At 42.0% G+C, this 25,125-nt stretch overlaps 1 protein-coding gene across 5 annotated transcripts in view; it reads right to left on the bottom strand.

Annotated features, from left to right (window-relative positions):
* PHKA1 (phosphorylase kinase regulatory subunit alpha 1) overlaps positions 1 to 25,125 on the bottom strand; it is a 3,177,076-nt gene that overhangs the window by 159,379 nt on the left and 2,992,572 nt on the right. The gene's annotated exons all lie outside the window — the stretch shown is intronic.

The following is a 25,125-nucleotide window of genomic DNA, read 5'->3' as shown; positions in this document are numbered from 1 at the left end:
CTATTCTTCCATTGCTTCTGGAACACGCAATTATTTTAATCATTGTAAACAGTACTCATCTACATGAATTAACATCTGCTAATTTTACTTATCAAAAGTACTAAATTCTACTTTACATCTTAACAAACCTCATAATGACTCTTTAGCAGCTGAATAATCATTCACTGCTTTACCCTTCTTGGCTTTAGAACATTAAACTAACAACAGATCTGACCTCCTAAAAGCTTTGGTTTGATGAAGCAAGAAATGTACTTGCCTGTACACATCCAATAAATGAAGCATGCATTCTCCTTTACTCAAAAAATTCAGGAAGAAGACTGATAGATTAATACTATGAGTGAATTAAATCTGAAGCTATTTCAGGCAATAAAGGAGGGGTTAGTGCATAAAGAAAGCCTGTTCTTGTGAAAGATAATGTATGGAGTTTGGCAAGACAGGGCTTGGAGCTCTGATACCCTTCTATCTGAAGTAATTGCTACCAGGAAATGGGTTTTCTAAGTCAGAAAGGAAGTCCACCTTGGCAACAGGTTTAAAAGAAGAAAAGTACCTCTCAGGAAAGCTTTACATAACTTAAGTGAAGCTAAAGAAGTGTGATTTGCTCCAACATGGAAGTCTGAGACTGCTGCTAGCTGAACCCTGACAGGCTGAATAAACAGCACCGTTATGGAAAATGGTGGCAATTAAATCTAAAACTGTTGACACAAGAGCTGAAATGAGGTCTAAGGTTCCCTGTGAAGCCCAAATGAAATATTTTCCATTTACTTTTGTAAACCTTCCCAGTGGATGGTTTCTGAGCAAAAGAAAGAATATGGATCACTTAGTAAGAAAGACTGGACTGACTAACCATCACTGGAAGTGGGGAAATCATGCTGTAAGTTTTAGGGCTCTGATATCTGGATGAGGCATTTCAGAAAGATGAGACGGAAATAATCTGGATTTGGATCCAGCACCCAAGGTGGGTGCACAACAGGAGGCCAAGGGAAGGGAAAGCATACCTGTTGAGGCCTAAAAGGGGAAAGAGGATGACCACGATCTTCCAATGTAATGCTTTCTGCTGGAATTTTGGAATTAGGGGAGTTGGTAGGAAAGTGTGTAGAAGTCCAAATGGCCAATTGTGGATCAGAACATCTCTGGAGGACCAAGCAAAGAATCTGCTGCATGTGGAATTGATGAGAGAAGTAAAAAGATTGTAGTATGGTTACAACAAAAGATTGGTCTCTCCACTGTTGGACTGTGACACCACTCATGAGGTGGCAGAACAGATCTGCTTAATCTGTCCACTAGAATGTTGGTCTTCCCCAGTATTTGGATTACTATCAGAAAGTGGTCAGAAGATATTGCAGACTGACACACACTCGCTGCTTCTTTGCACAGAGGGGTAGGAGTGTGTTCCCCTTGTTTGCTGATGTACCAGACTACTGACATGTTGCCACTCTGGAGAGATATCACCCCCAGAGGAAAGACATCCTGAAAGGTCTGCAAGGCTAAGAGGACTGCCCTCATTTCTGAGATATTGATGTGAAGATTGGCCACTGATGGGGTCCACATGCCTTGGATCATCTTTGCCAGTTAAGGCCTCCTTCCACCCTAGCTGGGAAGCATCCATGGTCACTACAGCTTTGCTTTGGAGAGGGAGGGACAAAGGGATGGCCCTGAAATACCTCTACATAGTGAATCCAGCAAGCTACATGACTTCTGCTGATCTATGTTAAGCAGACTGAAAAGTCACGGGATGGAATCTGATGTGTCACTAGAACACTACAGACCACTGTCAACACTCTTGTACATCTTGCCAAGGAGACCAAAGTGATTGAGGCTCCCATCGATCCTGAACTTGGACTAATATGGCAGGCAGCATCTGACAGGAAAGAAGAGTTAAGCCTGATTTCTTACAGTGGGTAACCTGTTCCCTAGTAAACTTGCAAAATGGTTCTTATCAACCGCAGAACCTAAAGTGGGGAAAAACAAAGCTATGTATTCACCATAACGATAAATCTGCGTTGTCTGTTTTCGTCTGGTTCAATCTGTGGAACTTCGGATCCAACAACAGCTAATTCTAACATCATTAGCCTGCTTGGCTCTGCCTCCCTTACCCACAACTCTCTGCTCCTCCATCAACTTCCCAGATCGAGTTTGCCCCATGATAAAAACAATAATAAACATATAAATCTGGAAATGTACCTCCCACAAATTAGAATATGGCAACCAAGGAGGAGTGTAAGGCTCCAGAAGGTGGAATAAATGACCTCCAATGTCCAGTCATCGCAACTCACTATGTCAGCAATAAGGCAGGAGGGGGGAACCTGAACCAGATGAAAATAGACCACACAAATCTATCATTATGGTCAGTACATAACTTTTGTATCTGATGTCTGCTCTGTTTGGCTTCAACCTGTGGGACAGGGTCCCCAGCCATGAATATTTCTTGGCAGGAACTAAGGAAGGATATTCTGCAACACAGTGGAGCCAAAGAAAGCTCTGGATCTAGACTGAATATCCAGCTTATAATATGACAGAGGTGTGGTGCCCTAGCCAAGTAGCAGCATCACAAATATCATCCACAGGTACTCTGGAAAGGAAAGCTTTGGAAGTAGCAAAAGCCCTTGCTGAATGACTCTTAGGTTTGTGTACAAGAGTCTTACATTTCAAAGAATAAGAAAACAAAATACAATATGACAGCCACTTGGATAAATTACTTTTAACACAATGCAAAGGGTATTCTCCTTTGTTGGAAAAACTGGGAAAAAACACAAGATGGACAGAATTGCTGTGGTTATTCCCAGAAGCTACCTTAGGCAAGAAAGAATACCACATACTAAGAGAAATCCTGCCTTTATGGAACACCAAGTAAGGGGGTGCAGAATCAAGTGCATGCAACTATGAAACCCTTCTGGGGGAGTCAATAGCCACCAAAAACACATTTTTCTAAGAGAAGAGATTGAAGTCCAAATAGAGGGCCAGCAAAAACCTGCAGAATGAAGGTCAGAGCTCAGGGAGGGGACCTGATCCTGTAATGGGGGATAGAGTAGTAAAATATCTTTGAGAAATGCCTTGGAGATCTTGAAAGAAGCCACAGGCACACTATCTCTCTGCCAATGTGAAATGGCAGTTAACTGCACTTTGACAATAGAAAAACTAGAACCCTGAATGGAACAATATGGCCAAAAAATCCAAGGTGGATTCCAAGGGGACAGTGGAAGGGTCAAGTCCATGAGCCTCTGCCCACAAGATAAACCTTTTTCAATTACTTGAATATATTTTTCTAGTGGATTCCTTCAAAGAAGAAGACTATATATTGAAAACCACCAACGAAACAGGAGAAACCATGCAATCAACTTGAGGGACAGAAGATTGAGGGAATCCAGACTCACAATGGATGAGAAATGAGATCCAGGATGGGATCTATTACCCATGAGGGGCTTTTTTTAGAAGAGATCAAAGGAAGGGAAACCACAACTGACAAGGCCAAAAGTGAGCAATGAGTATCTATCTCTGTAGCTCTGCAGTGGGCTGCTTTCTATAGAAACGTTACCATTAAAAGAACTGGGGATAAGGGTAAAGGAGTCACTGGGGCCAAGCAAGCACCAAAGAATCCCTGTGTAACTCTACTGCAGGCGGAACTGTGGCGTAATAGCTGCTACACTTGGTGCTAGACAGGAAAGCAAACAGATAACAATGTGGAGTGCCCCATATCCAAAAAATCCAAGCTGCCACTGTCAGAGTTAGGAACCACTTCTGGAGCAACAAAATGTTGAGGCTGTTGGCCAGAATGTTGGACTTCCTTGGGATACATGTTGCTACTAGAAACTGCTGAGAGGATACTGCCCACTGCCAAACTTTCATGGCCTCAAAACAAAGAGGATTAAAACATGTTCCCCTGTTTGTTGAGATACAAGACCACATATTGTCCATCTGAACTGCAGTCACACTGGAGGGAAGGGAATCATAAAAATCCTGCAACACAAGAAAGACTACTCTCACCTCCAAAACAGTGATGTGAATGTGAGCCTCTGTGGAATACCAGGATCCTTGAACCATTATCGCTTCAAAATGCACCCCCCCACCCCAAGTGGGAGACGTTTATGGTGACCGTGGCTGAAGGGGAAGGAATTACAAATGGTCTCCCTTTGGTTACCAAAGAAGACAACCACCAATGAGATCTGCTCATGATACACTTTTGTTAATCATCTAGAAAAAGCCAAAGGATGAATCAGAAAAGACCACTGAGCAGCCAGAGTCCATTGTAGGGCCCTCATTTGATATCTCACTAAATAAACCAGCCCCATCGTCGCTGCCATATTACCCAAAAGCTGCATGTGTTGCTGGTTTAAGAACTACAAAGACAGGGCCTGAGCCCAAAGGCTGAAAACTCTGGAGCTTGGGAGCCTAGCGATTTGGTGGATCATGTTTAAATGACACTCTATGAACTCCAGAACTTGCACAGGCTGACGGCTCGATTTTGGATAATTGAATGTAATGCCCAAGTTGCTGCAATTGAAGTAACGAGTCCCTGGCAGAGATCAATGATGCCTTTGTGGGGGCGGTGAAGAGCCAATCGTCCAGGTAAGGAAAGACATATTTCTGCAGCCAGAGCCAGGCTGTGATCACTGCCATGCACTTGGTAAACACCCAGAGGGCTGTGGTGAGATAAAATGTCAGGGCTCTGAACTGGTAATGACTGGCACTCAGCCAAAAGTGAAGAAACCTCCAGTAATGCCAATCTATCTTGCTGTGATGTTAAGCGTCCTTGAGTTCTATAGAGCACATCCAATTGTCCTACCATGACCACCTGGAACTTAGTCTTTTTGATGAACTGGTTTAGCTAGTTTAAATCCAAAACTGGCCTAACATCTTTAGTTTTCTTTGGAAGTTCTTTGGAACTAAAAAGAACATGGAACAGAATAGACCACAGATCCTAGCTGGTATGAGGAGACTTCCTGGATGACTCTTTATAAGAAGCTTTTGAATCACTGCTGTTGTGTAAATTTTCTGATGGGGTGGAACAACTAGATGTTTTAGGTGACAGTTTGGAACTTCTAAAAAAGGGAATGCGAGAGCCTCTGGCTATGAAAGGACCTACTAGAAAAGGCCCCACAAAAGCTGATTTTGCAGATCACCTCTGCCCATCTGAAATTTTTAAAACGGGAATGTGATAGTCTCTGGATATGAGCACCCAGGCTTCTGAAGTGATGGACTCCCAAGTTTTTGGGTGGACAGCTAAATAACCAGACTACCTCCAGAGAAGAGCAGTACCACAACCCTTCAGGATTGTTGAAAGGGCCTGATGGAAAAGGCCCCACAAAAGCTCTGACTTTGCGGATCACCTCTGCCCTGCAGGCAATCTTTTATGATTTTCTAGAGGAGCATAGTGGGAAGATAACTGTTATTTTCTGAAAAACAGACATGTATCCCCCTTTTGATTCCTTGCAAAGGTCTGCTGGGTGGGGGTAGAAAAGCATATTCTGATGGTGGAGAGAATCTTCCCATCTTGTTTGCTCCTCGTCAGAGCCTTGAAACAGAATGTGATGCCCCACTGGCTGTATTTCAGATAAGTCTCATTGAAATGTTGGTGATGGAAAGCAAGCTAGATAACTGAGTTTCCAGCATCTTCTGAGTATCTGGAAACTGCTATGTCTTGAGGATACTTAACACTTCAGTCTCTAGGTCCCATTGAAGCCTTTTTGAAGTGAAACATGTAGTTAAGTGCTCTCAATGCAAAACTGGAAGAGGCACACGAAGGCTTTCCTAACTGATACAGCGCCCAAGACTCCCTGTTGGGGGAGGGGTTAATCAAGGTGCTCTCCTCAGAAATCTCCTTTTTGGTGGCTACCACCATCAAAATGGGAGCAACGTCTGGGCCCTTACTCCAATGAGACCTGTCTTGCCCCCCCCCCGGCAAGAACCTTATCAGACTTTCTAGGAATGGTCTCCACTGTGTTGGGATCCTTCCACTCCCTTTGGGATCGTGGATGGGCCTAGATAGGAGGCTTCGGTGGTCCAGCCTCCATGCTGGCAAAGTAGCTCCAATAAATTAATGAAAAAGACATCTTCATGCAGGGACTTAGGGGAATATTCTCCTTCCTCGAAGTCAGTATCATCAGTGAAAGACTTCTCTGGTAATCTAAATGTTTCCTCTTAGACTTTCTTGTCCCCAAAACCTCCCACTGAGGTTCAGCCAGGGAGGAAGAGGAAGAGTTAGAAAGTCTCACCACAGGGCAGCCTGGAGGCTGGCTGCTGAAGGTGGTCTCAAAGCGGACTAATGACTAGCCACAGTAACTGATAAAAACTGGGAGTGGGTGCAGACTGGAGAAATCTGACCCTTTTCCATAGAGAACATCCTTTCTACAATGTTGAAGGTGGAGGCAGGCCTCTCGGATCTGATGGTCTCGGAACCCACAGGTACCAAAGACATGACTGAACCTGAGGGAGCCATTCCTAGACCCAACATTGAGATTGGAGCAGAGCTGTCCAAAGCTGAAACTTTGACAGGAAGTGATGATCACGAAGTAGGAACTATTGACCCCAACTCAGAAACTCCAGTTTCAACTTCATGGCCATGAACAAGTCGGGGTCCAAGCAACCAATGAAAAGGATGGAGCCAAAGACAGCCAAATTATTGGATTGGACCGGAGGGTGGAAATTCAGCTGGCCCCAAAGTCCTCAGATCCGAAAGGGGGTGAAGGAAGAAGCCAGACTAATGGAGCCAAGGGTCCTGGTGCTGAACTCGAGGGGATAAGGCCTAACTGTATCTGTGCCTGCAAAAAGGGCCTCATCAGTTACTCCAGATTGGCAGTTTTGATGCTGCCTACCAAACCCAATGACCAGATGGAAGACGCCACCACAGGAGGGCTTGGTAGGTGTATGGAAAAAGGTTCCTATGTGCCAGATCAGAGCCAGAGAGGTCCTGAACACGGGCAGAGACAGGGAAGACTCTGGCGACTGAAGAGGTGGGGTGCTAGGAGAAAAAGGAGAAGCTACCCTACCTGAAGGTGCCCCTTGGACCAAGAAAGGACTCGATGCTTAGAGCCATAAAAGCAATTTGCCATGTTTGGATGCTGAAGGTGATCAGCTCCAAACTTGAGATCAGCTCCGAGATATCAGGGTCAATGTCAGAGCTGTGGCAGCTGGAGGATTCAAAGGTTGGGGCACCTTCAGATCCAGTGTGCCCGAGGGAACAGGCCCAAGGGTATAAGCTGAAGAAGACTGCTTACGCTCCCCTTTTGGCATATTTGGAGTCTGATTGTGGGGATTTCTCTGACCCAGTCTTGGGAGCTGGGGGAGAAACCACCCTACAAGCCAGAAGCTGAATCAGGACAGCCTGAAGGTAGAAGCCCTTTCAGCACTAACTGAGCCCTATGCTCATTATTGGCTCGAGTGCCGAAGGTCTCAAAAATGGAGCATCCAGAGTCCAGATGGCCTGGACCTAAACAACTGACACTTTCACGTGTGCGTCCAGGGAAGGCATTTTATGCCTGCAGGAAATGCAATTTTTAAATCCCTTGTCCATTTCCAACACTACCTAAACTACACAACAACCGACGGCAACACACCACCTAATGAGAGAAGAGTCAATGGGCAGGAAAGAAAAGGAACAACACAACTACACTTGACTACCTAACTCTCTAAAGACACAAAGAGCAAAAGGAATGACTAAGTACAGAAAGAATTTTACCAAAACACTGTGCTAACTTCTTTAAAAAGAAAAAAAAAAAGTTGAGAGGAGCCAAAGACCAAGCTGCATACATGAAGGGGAGCAAACTAGATCTGGGTAGTTGATAAAGGAGTGGGGAGTTACGGTTAAAGGAGGAGGAGCTAAGCAGGCTAAAGACATTAGAATTAGCCAGGCTTGAATCTGTAGTCGCAGAGGCTGAAAGCTAGATGGAACAGAGAGCAAAAGATCTGAGATTTGTCCTGGTTCACTGTAATTCCCAGGTTGGAGCATTGATAAAGTAAATAGTTTCTGGCCTAGACGAAGAGATCTGGTAGGTGCACAGTAAGGAACCAGTCATCTAGATAAGGAAACACCCAAAACCACTGCAGTTGGAGATGAGCTACAACCATTGTCATGCATCTGGGGAACATCCAGAAGGCTGTGGTGAGACCAAAGGGCAGGGATCTGAACTGAAAATGACTAGCTCCCAGGCAGACAGCAAAAGTTGGAGGTGTGATGGGGAAGAAATGGGTAACTGGGAACATATGTTTTGGGAATGTAAAGAGTTGGCAGACTTTTAAAATTCCTACAGTGTACTCAGTCAGAAATACTGGGTGAGCAAATATGGCTGTAACTAAGGATATAACTTTTTGTTTATCTGGGACACAGGATTTGAATCGCTGCTATATAGTAAGGCCTTAAGTTTAATTTTGTTGGCTGCCAAAAAAGCAGTTACTAGAAAATGGAAATCAAGGTCTAACCCAACTCTGTTTGAAATAATGAATACCATAACAGAGACAAAGAACTGGAAAAGGGATCTTTAAACAGAAAAAGCAAACTACATAGAAATAAACAAAGGCGGGAACAATACATGCAGAATAATATTCAGGAGGAGTGAGGTTTAAGAGAAGGCAAGCATTCAGCAATTTATATAATTATGGACTGATAATTACAAAAACAAAGAAAAGATGTGATGTATAATGTATGTAAACGGGAAAATGTTAATATGATTTTTCTTGCCTGTTAATATGTTTGACTATGTCTTGTGTGGTATTTTAATAAAAGTGTTTAAAAAAATCTCCATTTTACCACAGTTCAATGATATAACATCTGAACATATTTCTAACATCTCTAAGTTTCTCTCTTTACAGCAACTGTATATATTCAGTTTTGGTGCATACTATGTTTGGCATTTCAAGTGTAGATCCTCAACTGTACATACAATGCTAATGCATACACACATATGATTCACAATACAAATGCAACAATGAATTAATTAATGTAAAAATATCCTCTGCATTTCTTAATTGTGAAAACTGTACAGCTTTTTTCTCCCTGTACAATGACAAACTCTGCTACTTTATGTACGTATTATGTAATGTTCTCTGTACAGTATCTGTAATAACTGTGCTGTGGAGCTTTCCTCCCTGGGCCTCCGCTGAAAATGGGATCAATCCCAGTTACACCTTCCTTGTAGAATGGATACTTTACAGCTACACAGCTGACGTTCATTTACATAACTTACCATATTTAGGTGTATGGTTTAAAAAGGACTTTGTTGTGGTAGCCAAGGATATGTGGGGAAAAAACTAAACAAAAGGCAATACAAAACTGAGAAATTTGAGGCTCTTAATTGTTGATGAGGATAGTGAAACAAGCAGTAGAAACATTTTTAGTCCCTTGGGTTTTGTGTGTAGGTCAGGCATAGGTCAGGCATATTTTTTTATCAACCAGAGGAATAGTTGTGGAAGACAACTCGTAAAAAGTTGAAGGAATCTGTTTGGCAGGAGTACTTGTTGATTCTATCCATGCAACGGTGTGGTTTAGCATTGTCTGATTTGAGGGGTACTTCACAGCTACAGTTAAGGCTCACATACATAACAAAACCAGGAGGTTGTAAATCAAAGTGGAAAGGGATCATGATAAAAACATGGGAGGTAAGGGATGTTTTGATGCATAACAACTACACAGATTATATTCATAAAGAAGAAGAACTAAGCCAAAACAGTAATGCAGAAATAAGTAAAGATATTGAAAAACAGGAAGGAAGGTCTGAAATTTACTGAAGGGATTTAAGCAAATAATTATTGAGGGAAAGGCAGCAGAGTGGGACAAAGTTAAGCAGAAATTTAGACTGCAGGTTAGGGGCCGTCTTCCCTAATAAGGACAACAGGCAAAGAGAAAGGTATAGGCATGTTTAAGTGAAAGAGCAGCACTGGTAGAATTTGTTACAAAAAGAATGGAAAAGCAATTCAGAAAGAACAATGGAAGGACATTTGTACGCCTCCCAGGTAGTCCGGCAATTTTTAGGATATATGCATGTAATTGTTTACATGGCTACATTTACACCAAGTGTAAACTTCACAGAAAGTTGCTTCTCATGCAGATAGCATATGCTGGAAGACAGACGGGGTGAGAGATTATATAACTGGGGCCATGTTTTTGGGAACACGAGTTGACAGACTGCCAAAATTCCATACAGAATACTTTGACAGTTTCTAAGGAAATGATACTTCTCAGCTGGGATACAGGCTATGACTTGCCTAGACGAAGTAAAGCTATACTGAGTTTAATGTTATTGGCTGCCAATTAATTAAATTAGTAGAAAATAGCAATCAAAATGTAAACCAACTGTAAATGAAGCATTCACTGTACAAGATATAAGTGAACCAGAGGTGGTATACCTGGAAAAGGGAAAGATCAAATCACATAGCAATAAATGGAATTTGTGAGAACAACACAGGCAGCATTGTTTAGGAGGTGGAGGAGTGAGGTTTAAGATAAGGCAAGTATTCAGCTTTTTAGGTGATGTTGGAGTGATAGAAAAATGTTAAAAGAAAATATGCATACTACATGAAAGTAGCAATGGAAAATGTCACTATGGTTGCTTTCCTTTCTAGTAATGTATTTTTACTCCTCTCATTTCTTAAAAAATGCAATGATTTAATAAAGACTTAAAACAGGTTCCTTTACATAACTCAAGCAGAAGGTTATAAATCAAAAGTGGAAAAAGATGATGAAAAGGAGGAGGAGTTACAGTGATGACAGAGTAGGACTTTGGATGCAAGTCCATAATGAAAATAAAAACATTCATAAAGTAGCAGAAAGTATTTTTACCACTTGGCCAGCACAGGAATAGAAAGAGGCAATTTTACCAAAAGGTGTTTCTGCAAGTAGGACACAGAAAGCAACAAGAGGGAGCAAGATATTCTGAGCAAATAACTCAGGAGGGAACAGTAAGAGTGTGATTAGGCTAAGCAGAACTTTAAACTGCGGTTTAGAGACTGCCTCCCATGCCATGGATTGATAGAGTACAGATAAATAAAAAAGGTAAGGGATGCTAAGTGAAGCATCTACTGTGGTAGATTTTAGCAGAGTCTAACAGAAAATCCAGTTAGAAAAAAATTAGTTAGTAGGGCAAATAAAATACTGAATGATCACTACAATTAATCGTTAGAAAATGTAACAGAAAAGCAATCTATAAAAGGTACATCAGGCAGAAATCTGTAAGGCTCCCAAGTATGCAATAAAGTCTAGAAGGTTTAGGATTTTGAATGGAAGTGGTTGCATGGGTAGTGACAGAAGGATACTCCATGCAGACTTCAGAAGATTTTCTTCCACAGGTAGACAGCAAATGCTAGAGGTGTGATTGGGAAGAGAGAGGGGTAATTGGGAACATGTTTTTGGGACGGGAACAAGTTACTAGATTGCAAGCCATTAAAACAGATCTGTTAAATTTGCCCACCAGTACACCAGACAACCCCAGAATATGCATTGCTATTAGAAAGGGGTGAGAAGACATTGTCCACTGTCAGACTCTCATGGCTTCTTGACAAAGGGGGTAGGAGCATGTTCCTCTATTTGATGATGTACCATACTGCCAACATATTTTCCATCTGTAATGATATCACAATGCTGAGGAGGACATCCTGAAATGCTTGGAGGACTGTCTTCATCTCCAGAACAATGACGTGAAGACTGACCTCTGTATGAGACAAAGTGCCTTGAACTGTCTTCCCTTCGAAATGTGCCCACCCCTTTCCCTTGAAGGGAATCGTCTGTGGTCACTACCACCACAGGGGGTCTCTGTAAGGAATGTACATCCTTCTGTCACTGAATGAAATGATATCCAACAGGATATTTACTGCCTGCAAATTTGAGTATATTGAATCTTGGCATGAAGTGGATGACATTTGGGACCATTGCACCACTAAGCAATCTCATGTAAAATCTGGTTAATGGAACCATGAAGATTGTGGAAGCCATTAGACCTAGCAGGCAAAGAATTAGTATTGTCAGAGGGGAGAGGTGATTACGAACTTGATATGCTGCAAGGCGCAGGGAGAGCACCCTGGAGTTGGGAATTCTGGCACTCTCTAAACTTGTGTCCAAGTGGCATCTGATAAATTCTGTCGAGTAGGCATAAGATAACTTTTGGTTAGACTGCTAGGTCTTGGATCAGAAAGACCAAAATGTCCCAACGGTTTGACAACAGATCACTGGATATAGCAGTCAGGAGCCAGTTGTCAAGGTAGAGGAAAACATGTATCCACATCAGCAAGGATGTGCTGCTATCACTGCCATCATCTTGGTGAACACCCTGGGGGGCTGTGGTAAGGCCGAATGGCAGGGCTCTGAATTGATAATGATTGGTTTCCAGCTGGAAACAGAGAAAGCTCTAACATTTCTCCATCTTTGATGACAGTAAGTGTCCTTGAGCTCTATGCAGCACAGCCTATTTTCCTTACTCAGCAGTGGCAAAAAATGGACAAATGTGTGTCCATCTCGAACTTTGCCTGTTTGACATACTGATTTAAGTGGCTTAGATCCAGGATGTGTCTGAAGTCCCCTGTTTTCTTGGGTACTAAAAAGAATCCCGAGTAGACTCCAGATTCTAGCTGGCCTTTGGGGATTGGATGATTGACTTTTTCCAGCTGTTGGGAAATTTCTGCTGTTGCAAGTTAACACTTAGCAGATGGAACATGAGGAACTTTCTTCTTGACAGCAGAAGGGAAAATGGTATGGAGTAGCCTCTGGAAAAAAGAAGTTATGTCCTTACCATAACGTTCCATGTGGAGTGTTCATCTCGCCTTGGTTATTACACATGGGTTCGGAGCCGATCCTCGGCTCCGTGCCGGCCGACTGCAAGCTCTGCATCGAGAAGAAGCTCGAGGACATCTAATACCCACAATCCCCCTCTGCCTTTACCTCAGATCTAGTTTGCAGCAAACCAGACATAAAGCACGCACACATGCCAAACTATATACATAAAAGTACATATATACAAACATACCAAGGGTATGATAGTAACACTAATACTGCAACAGCAGAAGGAGAATACTCCAGACCAGGCACCAAATCGAACGTTCTTCCTAAGGGTGGGAAGGGTGGGAGTGTAATAACAGGCGAGATGAACACTCCACATGGAACGTTATGGTAAGGACATAACTTCTTTATGTGAGAGTGTTCAATCTCGCCTTTGTTCTTACACATGGGTAGCGCCCTAGCTCCATGATCCTGAGGAACTCAAGGGAGAACGTTCTTGAGCACAGTGGAACCAAAGGTTGCCCTATCCCTAGAAACCCTGTCCACTTTGTAATGAGAGATAAATGTATGTGGTTTAGCCCAAGTAGCAGCCGCACAAATAGTGTCTAGTGGTAAGCGAGCTGCGTGAGCCAAAGATGTAGAAACTGATCTGGTGGAATGTCCTTTGGGTTTTGCTGATAATGTTTGATCAGAGGCTTCATAAACATATGTGATACAGTCAGTTAGCCATTTAGAAAGAGTTCGTTTCGTAACTGCAAGACCCTTTCTGCTGTCAGCAAAAGCTACAAATAGTTGATCAGATTTCCTGTGATCTTTTGTTCTATCCAAATAAAATCTGAGTTGTCTATGGACGTCCAGTTTGTGCAACATATACTCCAATTTATTAGAGTGGTTCTTAAAGAAGGTGGGTAATTCAATGGACTGATTAATATTACTAGAAGAACAAACTTTGGGGAGAAAGGATGGATTAGTGCGTAGGGATACTCTGTCAGAATGAAATATTAAATAAGGATGTTTGACAGAAAGGGCCTGAAGCTCAGACACTCGTCTAGCAGATGTAATGGCCACTAGAAATAAAGTTTTCCATGACAAAAATTTCAATGTGCAACTTGAGGCTGGTTCAAAGGGTGGCAACATCAATTTAGAGAGCAACAGGTTTAAATTCCACGGTGATGTCGGACTTCTGACTGGTGGTCTGATATGAAAAGAACCTTTTAAAAAGGCTTTACAAAGTCTGTGAGCCATAATAGGCGCACCACATTCCTCTACATGATAGTTAGAAATGGCAGCTAACTGTACTCTTAAAGTAGCCGGGGAAGCTCCTTCATGAAATAGTTCAGTCAAGAACTTTAAAACCTTGTTTAACGGAGCTCTAACAGGGTCCAAGTGATGTGACTCCGCCCAAAAGACAAAACGTTTCCACTTACTGGTGTAAGTCTTTGTAGTGGAAACTTTATGAGAAGCTACTAAAATATCTTGAACCGCCGATGTAAGGGGAACCGACCTGGCTAGAAAGGGAAGCGGAGCAGCCAAGCTGCTAGATGGAGAGATTCTAGAGATGGGTGAGGAACTCCTGACGAGTGAGTCAGTAGATCTGGCTCTGGGTCCAGCATCCAAGGTCCCCGAATGCGGTGATGCAATAGAAAGGGGAACCAAATTTGACGAGGCCAGAACGGGGCAATGAGAACAATAGTCCTCTGAAGGTTGTTGGCTTTCTGTAGAAACTTTGCAATCAGGGGAAATGGAGCAAAAGCATATAGGAGACCTGGGGGCCAATCGTGCACCAGCGCGTCCCTGGGGACTTCCCCTGGAGGGGGTAATAGGGCAAAGTAGCTCCTGCATTTGGCGTTCATTGGAGACGCAAACAGATCGCAGGTAGGCTGGCCCCATTTGCGAAAAATCCTTCTCGCAACTGACTGTTTGAGGGACTACTCGTGAGGCAATAGTATTGCCCTGCTCAGCCTGTCGGCTATGACGTTGGATGACCCCGGGATGTGCGTTGCGATCAGAAAGCGACCGGTGGACTCTGCCCATTGCCAAATTCTCATGGCCTCTCTGCATAGTTGGTAAGACCTGGTTCCCCCTTGCTTGTTTATGTACCAGACTACGGACATGTTGTCTGTCTGAACTGCAATGGTCCCTGGAGGAAGAAGGGGAGCAAAGTGTTGCAACGCCAAAACACTGCCCTCAACTCCAGAACATTGATGTGCAGATTGTACTCCAGATTGGTCCATTCGCCTTGGACTGTCTGTCCCTGAAAGATGCCCCCCCACCCTATCAGGGAAGCGTCCGTGGTTATCGTCGCTGATGGTGCGGGTAGCACAAATGGTCTTCCGCTGGATAGGTTGCAAGTCTGTAACCACCACATTAGGTGTGATTTGCATGTTTTCGTTATCAATATTTCGTGAGTCAGTGGAAGTTGTTGGAATGACCATTGTGCAAACAGAAGCCATTGTAGCACTCTCATGAGCAGTCTTCCCAATGGTATCGCAATGAGAGAAGCTGCCATGAGACCCAAGACTTTCAGAACAATTTTTGCCGGTGACTTTCTGGACGACAGCAGAAGGGAAATGTTGATTTGAAGTGCTACTATTCTTTCTGTAGGAAGTTTTAGAACTAAATGATGCGTATCTAATTCCGCTCCTATGAATAAGATATGCTGTGATGGCTGTAGCAAAGATTTTTCGAAATTTACTGAAATTCCAAGGTGTGTACAAAGTTGTAGGGTGTAATCCCTGGCTTGTATCAGTTGACGCCTGGTGGTGGCAGACAGGAGCCAGTCATCCAGATACGGAAACACCTGGAATCCTAGGCGCCTCAGATGAGACGCTACCACTGCCATGCATTTGGTGAAGACCCTGGGGGGCTGTAGTCAGACCAAAGGGCAGGGCTCGAAACTGATAGTGACTGGCTCCCAGCCGGAAGCGCAAATGATCCCTGGACGCCCTGGCCATTTTGATGTGGTAGTATCGTCCTTCAGATCTATCGAGCACATCCAGTCGTCCTTCCGTAAAAATGGAAGGATCGATTGAAGCGACCATTCGAACTTTTCCTTCTTGACAAAGGTGTTGAGATGGCTTAGGTCCAGAATCGGCCTCCAGTCCCCTGTTTTCTTTGGAACTAAAAAGAACCTTGAGTAAGTTCGAATCCTATTTGGTCCGCTGGGACTGGTTGGATGACTCTTTTTTCTAGCAGCTTTGAAATTTCTGTAGCTGCTGGGTCTCGCAGATGGGGTGGTACATCTGGGAGTTTTCTCTTTGGAATGGGTGTGGATAGAAATGGGATTTTGTAACCTCTGGTAACAATGCTTTTACCCAATTGTCTGAAGAAAGGTTTTGCCAGGCCTGAGGGTATAAAGCTAGCGACCCGACTGCCTCCAGAGCAGGACAGTCGGGCCTCCTCTCAGGAGTGCTGAAAAGGTTTGCCAGGGAGGTTATCCCTGTCACCTTGGTTTTGGACCCCTCTGCCGCCAGGGCGGCGTCTTCCACCTCTGCCCCCTCTGCCTCTAGAGGGGCATCACCCTGTGTGTTTGGGAAAGATCCTTGGGGTTTTCAAACCACATTTTCCCACCACGTTGCCCTTTGGGGTACGGTCTGGAAGGGTGGAAAACGGACTCCGACAGCAGACAGAGTCTTTCCCTCCTGTTCACACCGGGTAAGGGTCTCCTTTACTTTAGGGCCAAAAAGTGTGGCTCCATCAAATGGGGCGTTAGTAAAGGAAGACTTGAAGGCTTCGCCAAGCGAACATAAGCGCATCCAGGATTGCCTACGAAGAGCAATCGCTGAAGCCGCTGCCCTACTCGATCCTTCGGCTGCGTAGGATATCAGCCTCATGGACGAGTTTACAATGGATGTAAGGGTGTTGGGATGCACTGTAACTTTCTCTGAAACAGCAGCATCTGTAGTACCCTGGAGGGTATCTCCCAACTCTTTGACTAGATCCCTCTGTAAACGTGTAAAATTAGTCAAATAGTTCAGGGAACGCATAGAGAAAGCCGCTGAACTGAAAATGCGCTTCCCGTATCTGTCCATGGTCCTAGAATCTTTGTTAGGCGGATGGACAGATGAGGAAGACTCCGACATCTCCTTTTTCGTGGCCGCTGCCACCACCATGGCGTCTACTGGAACTCCTTTGGTGAGGTAAGCCTTGTCCTGTGGTGCCGTAATGTACTTATTTGGCTTCCTAGGGACTGGTTCCACCGTGTCAGGTGTCTCCCACGCCTTTCGAGCAATCAACTCCATTAACTCATCGAAGGGCGGAGTGACCCAGGAGGAGGAAGGGCGAGCACCAAATGCCTTCAGCAAAACTGACTCATCCTCAGAAGGGGGGAGGGATTGCCAGTCACCTCTCTGTTTTAGGATCTCCAAGATGTCAGAAAAAGAGACATCTTCTGAAGGTGACTTAGGGGACCCTTCTGACTCATCTAAGTCAGTATCAGATGTCAAGGATTCTTGTGGAGAATCCAAGTGTCTCCTCTTACACAATCTTTTCCTAGGGACTTCTTCGTGGGGAGCATCCGAAGAAGCCTCCAAGGAAGAGGGGGCACCCTCCAGGGGTGGCTGAGACACTGGTGCCCGACGCTTGGACGTGGCCGTGGGTGCAGAGGAGGATAACGGTCCTTTGTGGGGGGAGAAGCTGTTCCTGCTGATGTGGTTGTCTGGGTAGACAACACCTTCCTCATGAGGTCGAAGGCCCCCGGGTCCCGAGTCGAGGTATCTCCCGGTTCCGAAGAAATGGGAAGAATCCCGAAACAGGAACTGAAGGCACCGACCCCGAGGACGGAACCGAGTCGATCCGCGCCGAGGCCCCGAGAGGGAGCGTCGGAACCGAAACATCGGTCCGACTCTCGGTCCCGGAACCAAGGATGGATCTTCGGCCCCGAGACTCCAGTACCGGATCGGATGGAGTCGAGGTGAACGGTGCCGACCGAGAAAAGACGGTTCTGGCACCGAGGGCTCCACAATCATCAGTTCAGCTTCTTCCGGCTCCGAAGACTGGACAGGTCTCGGAGGAGGAACAGATGGAGATAGTGGCAGGCCTTCAAGTCTCGACATCAACTGAGAGGAGACCGAGATAAGCTTGGATAGGGCCGTATGCTCCATCAATTTCTGCACCACACGGTCCACATCGGTGTCGGAAAGGGGCCTGGAAGAACGAGTCGAAGGGATCGAAGACGGAGCTGACCTCAACAGAGTCGGTGGAGGAGCTCCGTCACGGTTCCAAGACTCGAGGCTCGAAACTGCCAACAGTTGAACACTCGGCCCGAAGTCTGTGGAACCGGTGATCTAACTTTACCGAAGAGCTCGGAGCCGATGACTTGGGCTCCGGCGTCTTCGATTCCTTCGAGGATTTGGATGCCTGGTCTGAAGCATCCAGAGCCTCCTGGAAAGAGGGTTTCAACAACCCTCTGTCCATCAGTTTCCTGCGCCTATCTGTCATGACCCTCCCACTAAAAGAGTGACAAATAGAACAGTCCTCTTGTAAGTGGAGAGGGCCAAGGCAGTAGACACAGGAACTGTGGTTGTCCGTGACCGACATCTTTTGGCCACACTGGCAACGTTTGAATCCAGATTTTATTTTCTCAGACATTTTGAGGTAAGAGAAAAAAGTCAAGTCCAGTAACAGTCAAATCCAGAGAAAAAAAGGTCAAATCCGGTAGATATGTCAGTCCGTTTGTCAATCCAAGTAGGGGTGGTAGGCCCCGAAAAACTCTATACCAGTTAAAGAATTTAAACTAAGTTAACGGTACCGAGAATTTCACTCTCTACACACACACACACCATACACTAAATACTATAACTAGTGTTTTAAACAAGTTCTCTTGAAAATTTAACAAAAAGAAAGTTAAATCTTATCTGAAAAACCCTCGAGCTAGCCTCCAGCGATGCGAATGCAGCAGCGGCAAACTAGATCTGAGGTAAAGGCAGAGGGGGATTGTGGGTATTAGATGTCCTCGAGCTTCTTCTCGATGCAGAGCTTGCAGTCGGCCGGCACGGAGCCGAGGATCGGCTCCGAACCCATGTGTAAGAACAAAGGCGAGATTGAACACTCTCACATCAAAAGTTATGTCTTCACCATAAAGATGCAGCTGTGTTGTACACTTTCATTTTTCCTCAACTGATGGGTCTTGGATCTGGCTTGGCCGCTTTTTCCAGATTCATAGATTCAACTCTCGAGCTGCTCCTTTTACACATAATGTCCCACTAACCTAAAATACCCAAGATCGAGTTTGCTGCCCCCAGTAATACATGGCTGATACTATAAAAAATTTATAAGGCAGAGAAAATAGAGATAAAACTGGAGCTCAAACAAGGAAAAAGAAATTATGTTTTACCATAACGTTCCATCTGTGTTGTCGATCTTTACTAATCCTTAACTATGGGGCTCAGTTGCAAGCCTCAGAACCGACTCTGCCTTTTATTTCAACTCGTGCCTTCCAAACTCTTGAGCTAGGCTTTACCCATAACGCTCCCCTCAAAATTACCTCAGATTGAGTGTGCCCAAAATGGTGGCAGACAAATAGCGAATAAGAATAAGAGACCAGATGTGGATCCCTAATATGAAGCCAGTTCTGGAAAAATTTGATCCTCAGAGTCTCAGGCTGGAGGAAGGAGGGGAGGAATGCCCAGCATAACGCATCTGAGATGCTTCAGATACAACTATCATTTGGTAAGACAGCAATTTAGGTCGTAGCCTGCTACAGGTCCCTAACCAAGTCTCAAGACTCTCACTCCACATTCCTAAGCACCCTGGAAACTATTAGGGTCCAACCCAACATACTAGGTGACTTCAACTACCTCTCCACCAACTGGGAAAACTACTCATGCACCAATACACTGGCCCAACATTTCCTGGGATTCATCAATTCCAATACCCTAGACCAGCTCATTCTTACCCCCATTAGAGGAACCAACATCCTTGACCTGGTTATTACTAACATGGGCAACCGTTCCTCTACACCAATAGTCAATTCCTCCCTAGTTAGATGCGACCACAAACTAATCACTATGGAAATCCACATCTCACCCAGACCCCCCCCCCCCACAAAGGTAACCACCATGAAAATCTTCTCCAAAGCTGACTTTTGGCTCCTAAAAACAGACGTGGCTAACTTCACGGCACCCATGTCAATGGAAAATGGATGCATGACTGCCGAATCATACACAAATGCACTGTATGAACACGTACATAAATGCCTGGAAATAGCCATACCCAACAGAGCCAAGACACTCTCCTCCAAAAAAAGAAAGCCAATCTGGTGGTCCCCTGCCATTAATAAACTCTACAACAGAAGGAAGAAACTATTGCAGGAAAAAGGTGAAGTCCCAAGGCTGGAAAAACTCCCTTATTAGCCTCAACAAAAAGTTGGGATCCCTCATCAAAACACAAAAAACAACAGAGGAACCAGAAAAACTCAGTTGTACTTTCCTACCTTGCTCAAAATGTACCTTCGTACCACGTAGTAATGAGCCAAAATCCATTACATAAAGAAACACAAGGCTTTATTCATATCAAGTAGAAAGCTGGTAAGTGCTTTCGTCCTGAACCACAGAACTTAATCAGACAAATAAAACCAATTAAATACAACTTATATAATATAGTTAATTAATCACATGTACATTTTAATCACATATATAAATTTGAAATAATCCAAGCTACGCCCCCTTAAAGAAATACTCATATTAATGTGCAAATTCTTATAAAACCTTAAAAACAGAAAATATCACTTTATAACCTAATACCAACCACCCACAAAAGTGCATCAAAATCATTCATATATATATATATATATATATATATATATATATATATATATATATTTTTTTTTTTTTTTAAAATACCCAAGATAATAGAATATTATCGTTACAATAAAATAATTAGTATGACAAATACTTTGGATAAATTAAAATACAATAAAAAATAACATATACAAGCCTATAAAGATCAGGTGGAATACAGTCATATGTGTGTATACAAAATATAAAACAACTATATATCAATAATTCATTTAAAATGTATGGGTACATATGGTACAAAGTTATCTCATTAATGCCCTAAGTCTTAAAAGGGGGCTTATGGCAATACTTTCATTCAAACCAGGCCAATTGGTGGCATCTTAAAAAAGTTGCCAATACAGTTCCCTTCTCTCCAGAAATAATGACCAGGCACCCCCTCTAATATCAGTACATATACCATCTATTACAAAAAACTTAAAAGAGTGCCCTTCATTCTCGGTCACGTTTGCTTAGGGCATTTTTTTTTTTTTTTTACAAATTTCATATAGATGTTCATAAATGTGTTTTTTAATTTTCTGTCTTACCTATAAAATAACAACAGCATGAATCACAGGTTGCACAATACACCACTCTTTCTGAATTACAGTTAAATTTATCTTTAATCCTAAAATTAATTTTATTAATTTGAAACACATCTCCTTCCTTTATGTATTTGCAAAAGTGGCACATACCACATTTACTCGTGTATCCATTCTTTTTTGTTTCTTCACTATTATATCTTTCAAAAGAGTTTTTTAGACTCCTTCCCCTCCTAAATACCATTACTGGGTTCCCATCTATAAATTGCCTCAAGCCCTTTTCCTGTCTCAAAATAATCCAATTCTTCAGTAGGACATGCTTTATATCCATACTGTCAATTGTAAAATTGGATATAAAGGACATGTTATAATTTCTAACATTTCTATCCTCCATAATGACAGAGCCATCTATCACTGTTTGATCATGTATATGGTCATCAGTTAACAGGGGTAAATAAAAATTCATTTCTCTCGTTTACTACTTCAATAATGATATCATTAACAAATTTCATTGGATAACCTCTTCTTAAAAACAGATTTTTCAAACAATCACATTCATCAAGGAAGTCATCCATATTTGATACCATCCGAGCTGCTCGAACTAATTGCCCCTTAACTATAGCTTTCTTCTGTTTTTGTGGATGGATACTACTATAATGTAATAATGAGTTAGAGTATGTAGCTTTCCTGTGAATCTTGGATAAAAAACTCTTATTTTCATAATCTTTAATTAATAGAACATCTAAATATGAAATTTCATGTAAATTAATATTACAAGTAAATTTCAGGAAGTGTGTAGTAGACCCAATATAATCCATGAATCCCTCAACTTCAAACTGTCCGTCCCATATCATAAATATGTCATCCAAAAACCGACAATAATATTTGATGAATGTGAAAAACTTACAGGGAAATAGATATTTTCTTTCCCATTGCATTACTACAATATTGGCATACAAGCCCCCACATGCTGAACCCATAGCAACCCCTTCTTGCTGTAAAAAAATGTCATTGTTGAACAGAATGAAATTGTTTCTCAATACCATTTCCATAAGCTGAGTATATAATAAAACCTCAAAATGTTCAACCTTTTTATCATACAAAAACTCTGTAAACCATTCAAGACCTACATTATGAGGAACAATAGAATAAAGGACTTTTATGTCAATAGTAAGAAATATGTACGATTCATTAAATGAAATGTTATTAATCGATCTTAGAAAACTCCACGAATTCTTACATATATGTACCTCACTACATATCAAATGTTTAAACTTAGAGTCCAAGTATTTTGCAAGGGGTTGTGTAATGGACACTTTTGAATCAACTATTGGGCACATGGAGGGGCTGTGCCAAATCCTTATGTAGTTTTGGTAAACCAAACATAATAGGAACTCTTGGATGTGTAACCGAAATATAGTTCAATACATCAATTCATATTGTACCCTCTATAAATAAATCTTGTAATTCATTACTAATCTTGCGGTATATGCTCCATTTAATTCATTAAGGGATGATTTTGAATACCCTTTACCATTCAAAGTAAACATTTTTTACTGTAATCTTCTATATTAATTAAAACTATTCCACCCTCTTTATCAGGTTCCAAAACTCTTATTTTATCTAAAAACATTAATCTCCTTAATAATAACTACTTCCTTTTTAGTAGTCTCATCAATACTTCTATATTGTGAAAGTATTCCTAATGTCAATTTCACACATCCTTTCAAATAATAGTACCGTAGGGTGCAATGGTGGATTGTAGGTACTAGAAATTGCCAAAGGATTAATTGTCTGGTTAGAAACAGAATTCTGAAACAATATTCTAAAATTCAACTTACAGGTGAATAGTTTCAAGTCCATTAGGATGTTACCTATGTCACTACATTGCCAGGGTACAAAACCCAAACCCTTTTAAAACACATCACAATGACTAGTACTTATATTCATCTCGGAAAAGTTATAAACCTTAAAATCTCCAGAAGAATTAGATAAAATTAAACATTCAGGCAGTAAATTATCATTATGTACTGCTGGTGTATCAAACCATCCTACGTTGTCATCTTGCAAATCCAATGCGTCTACTTCCTGTTGTTCCATCCTCTGTTGTAGGTGTTCCTCCCCTCACACTCCCCCCCCCCCTCTGCCAAGGGCCAAGGGTTGCTCTGAAACTGGGGAACCGGATGATTCGACTTTTCTAGTGGGCCCATCCTGTTCTTCAAACGCTCTGAGCGCCTTAATTGGGGATACTCCTCTTCGTCTAAAAAATGCTCTTCTTGATCTACATGAGAATAGTGATTAGAAGCACCATTGCTGTCAGCTATATCAAAATCATTAAACTTTTTACCCCATTCTTGTGAGGGCGGGGGGGGGTTAGGGTATGCTAGACCCTTACTATATTCATTTTTATCTCGGTTTAATTTTTTCAACTTTCTTACTTTAAAATTACAGGGTAACTGATCAATACTTTCATACATTTTAATATGTTCATTTTTAAAATCACTATACTGTTTATGAGTGCATATAACATTATCTTACTCAGTAACAGACTCAATTAATTCATCAATCAAAATGTTATTATGCTTTATCACTAGGTTCATATATTCAAACCCGTGTTGATCAAACATGGCAGTCAGTTCCTTGAAAAAAAAAAGAATCAGCTTTTAAGCCGTTCGGATAATGCCACATCCTTAAACCCTTTGGCACCACTTTTTCTTTTATACATTCCTGAAAATAGGCATTGTCTAATTGTAGGCATTTTATCTTGGAAGAATGTGACTACTATTTAACTAACAAGTAATGTAAACTTCTGTTACCACATCCAGTCTTAGAAGGCTGTTCACTATTGAGTGTTGCAGTTGTTGTAAGCCAGTCTTTCAATAACGGGACTCCAACAGAAGTTAAACCAACTTGTTCCATTTGCATGAAACACTGACTGCACGGAATAGAGCTGCTGCAGGTAGTATCCAACAAAATGGTCCTTTCCCACTTGTAGAAGCTTGTTGTGAATGAGAATGCAAGTTACAATCCCTTAGAGCATTCTGTAAGCCAAAAGACGCTATGTTCCCTTCACTCGCCGTGTTGGAATGGAGTCTTAGATCACAGGGGGGCGTAGCCAAAAATAAATCAACCTTATGTGAAAGATTATGCACTAAGTTAGTTAGCTCCACCAATGCTCATTGTAGCAGGCTGAAATCGGAGCTTTTAGATGTCAGCTCCACTGAGTCATTCAAAATCTCCTTGGATGCCATCACAAACGAAAATGATCAAACCACAAAGCAAAACTGCTGCAGAACACAAAATGCAACAGAGGAACAAGAAAAACTCAGTTGTACTTTCGTACCTTGCTCAAAATGTACCTTTGTACCACGTAGTAATGAACCAAAATCCATTAAAGTATCACAAGGCTTTATTCACATCAAGTAGAAAGCAGGTAAGTGCTTTCATCCTGAACCACAGAACTTCATCAGACAAATAAAACCAATTAAATACATCTTATATAATATAGTTAATCACATGTACATTTTAATCACATATATAACTTTGAAATAATCCAAGCTATGCCCCCTTAAAGAAATACTCATATTAATGTGCAAATTCTTATAAAACCTTAAAAACAGAAATGATCACTTTATAACCAAATACCAACCACCCAAAAAAGTCCATCAAAATCACTTATATATATATATATATATATATATATATATACACATATACATACACTTTAAAATACCTAAGGTAATAGAATATTATTGTTACAATAAAATAATTAAATTAATTAAATTAAAATAATAAAATAATTAGTATGACATAAATACTTCAGACAAATTAAAATACAATAAAAAATAACATATACAAGCCTGTAAATATCAGGTGGAATACAGTCATATATGTATATACAAAATATAAAACAACTATGTATCAATAATTCATTTCAAATATATGGGTACATATGGTACAAAGTTATTATCTCATTAATGCCCTAAGTCTTAAAAGGGGGATTATGGCAATACTTTCATTTAAACCAGGCCAATTGGTGGCATCTAAAAAAAAAAAGTTGCCAATACAGTTCCTTTCTCTCCAGAAGTAATGACCAGGCACCCCCTCTAATATC

The sequence above is a fragment of the Protopterus annectens genome, chromosome 15.part0 (assembly GCF_019279795.1).
Source record: "Protopterus annectens isolate FY-2018-M chromosome 15.part0, PAN1.0, whole genome shotgun sequence".
Taxonomy (NCBI): domain Eukaryota; kingdom Metazoa; phylum Chordata; order Ceratodontiformes; family Protopteridae; genus Protopterus; species Protopterus annectens.
The sequence above is the reverse complement of the archived record's forward strand: the minus strand, read 5'-3'. Positions and strand labels throughout refer to the sequence as shown.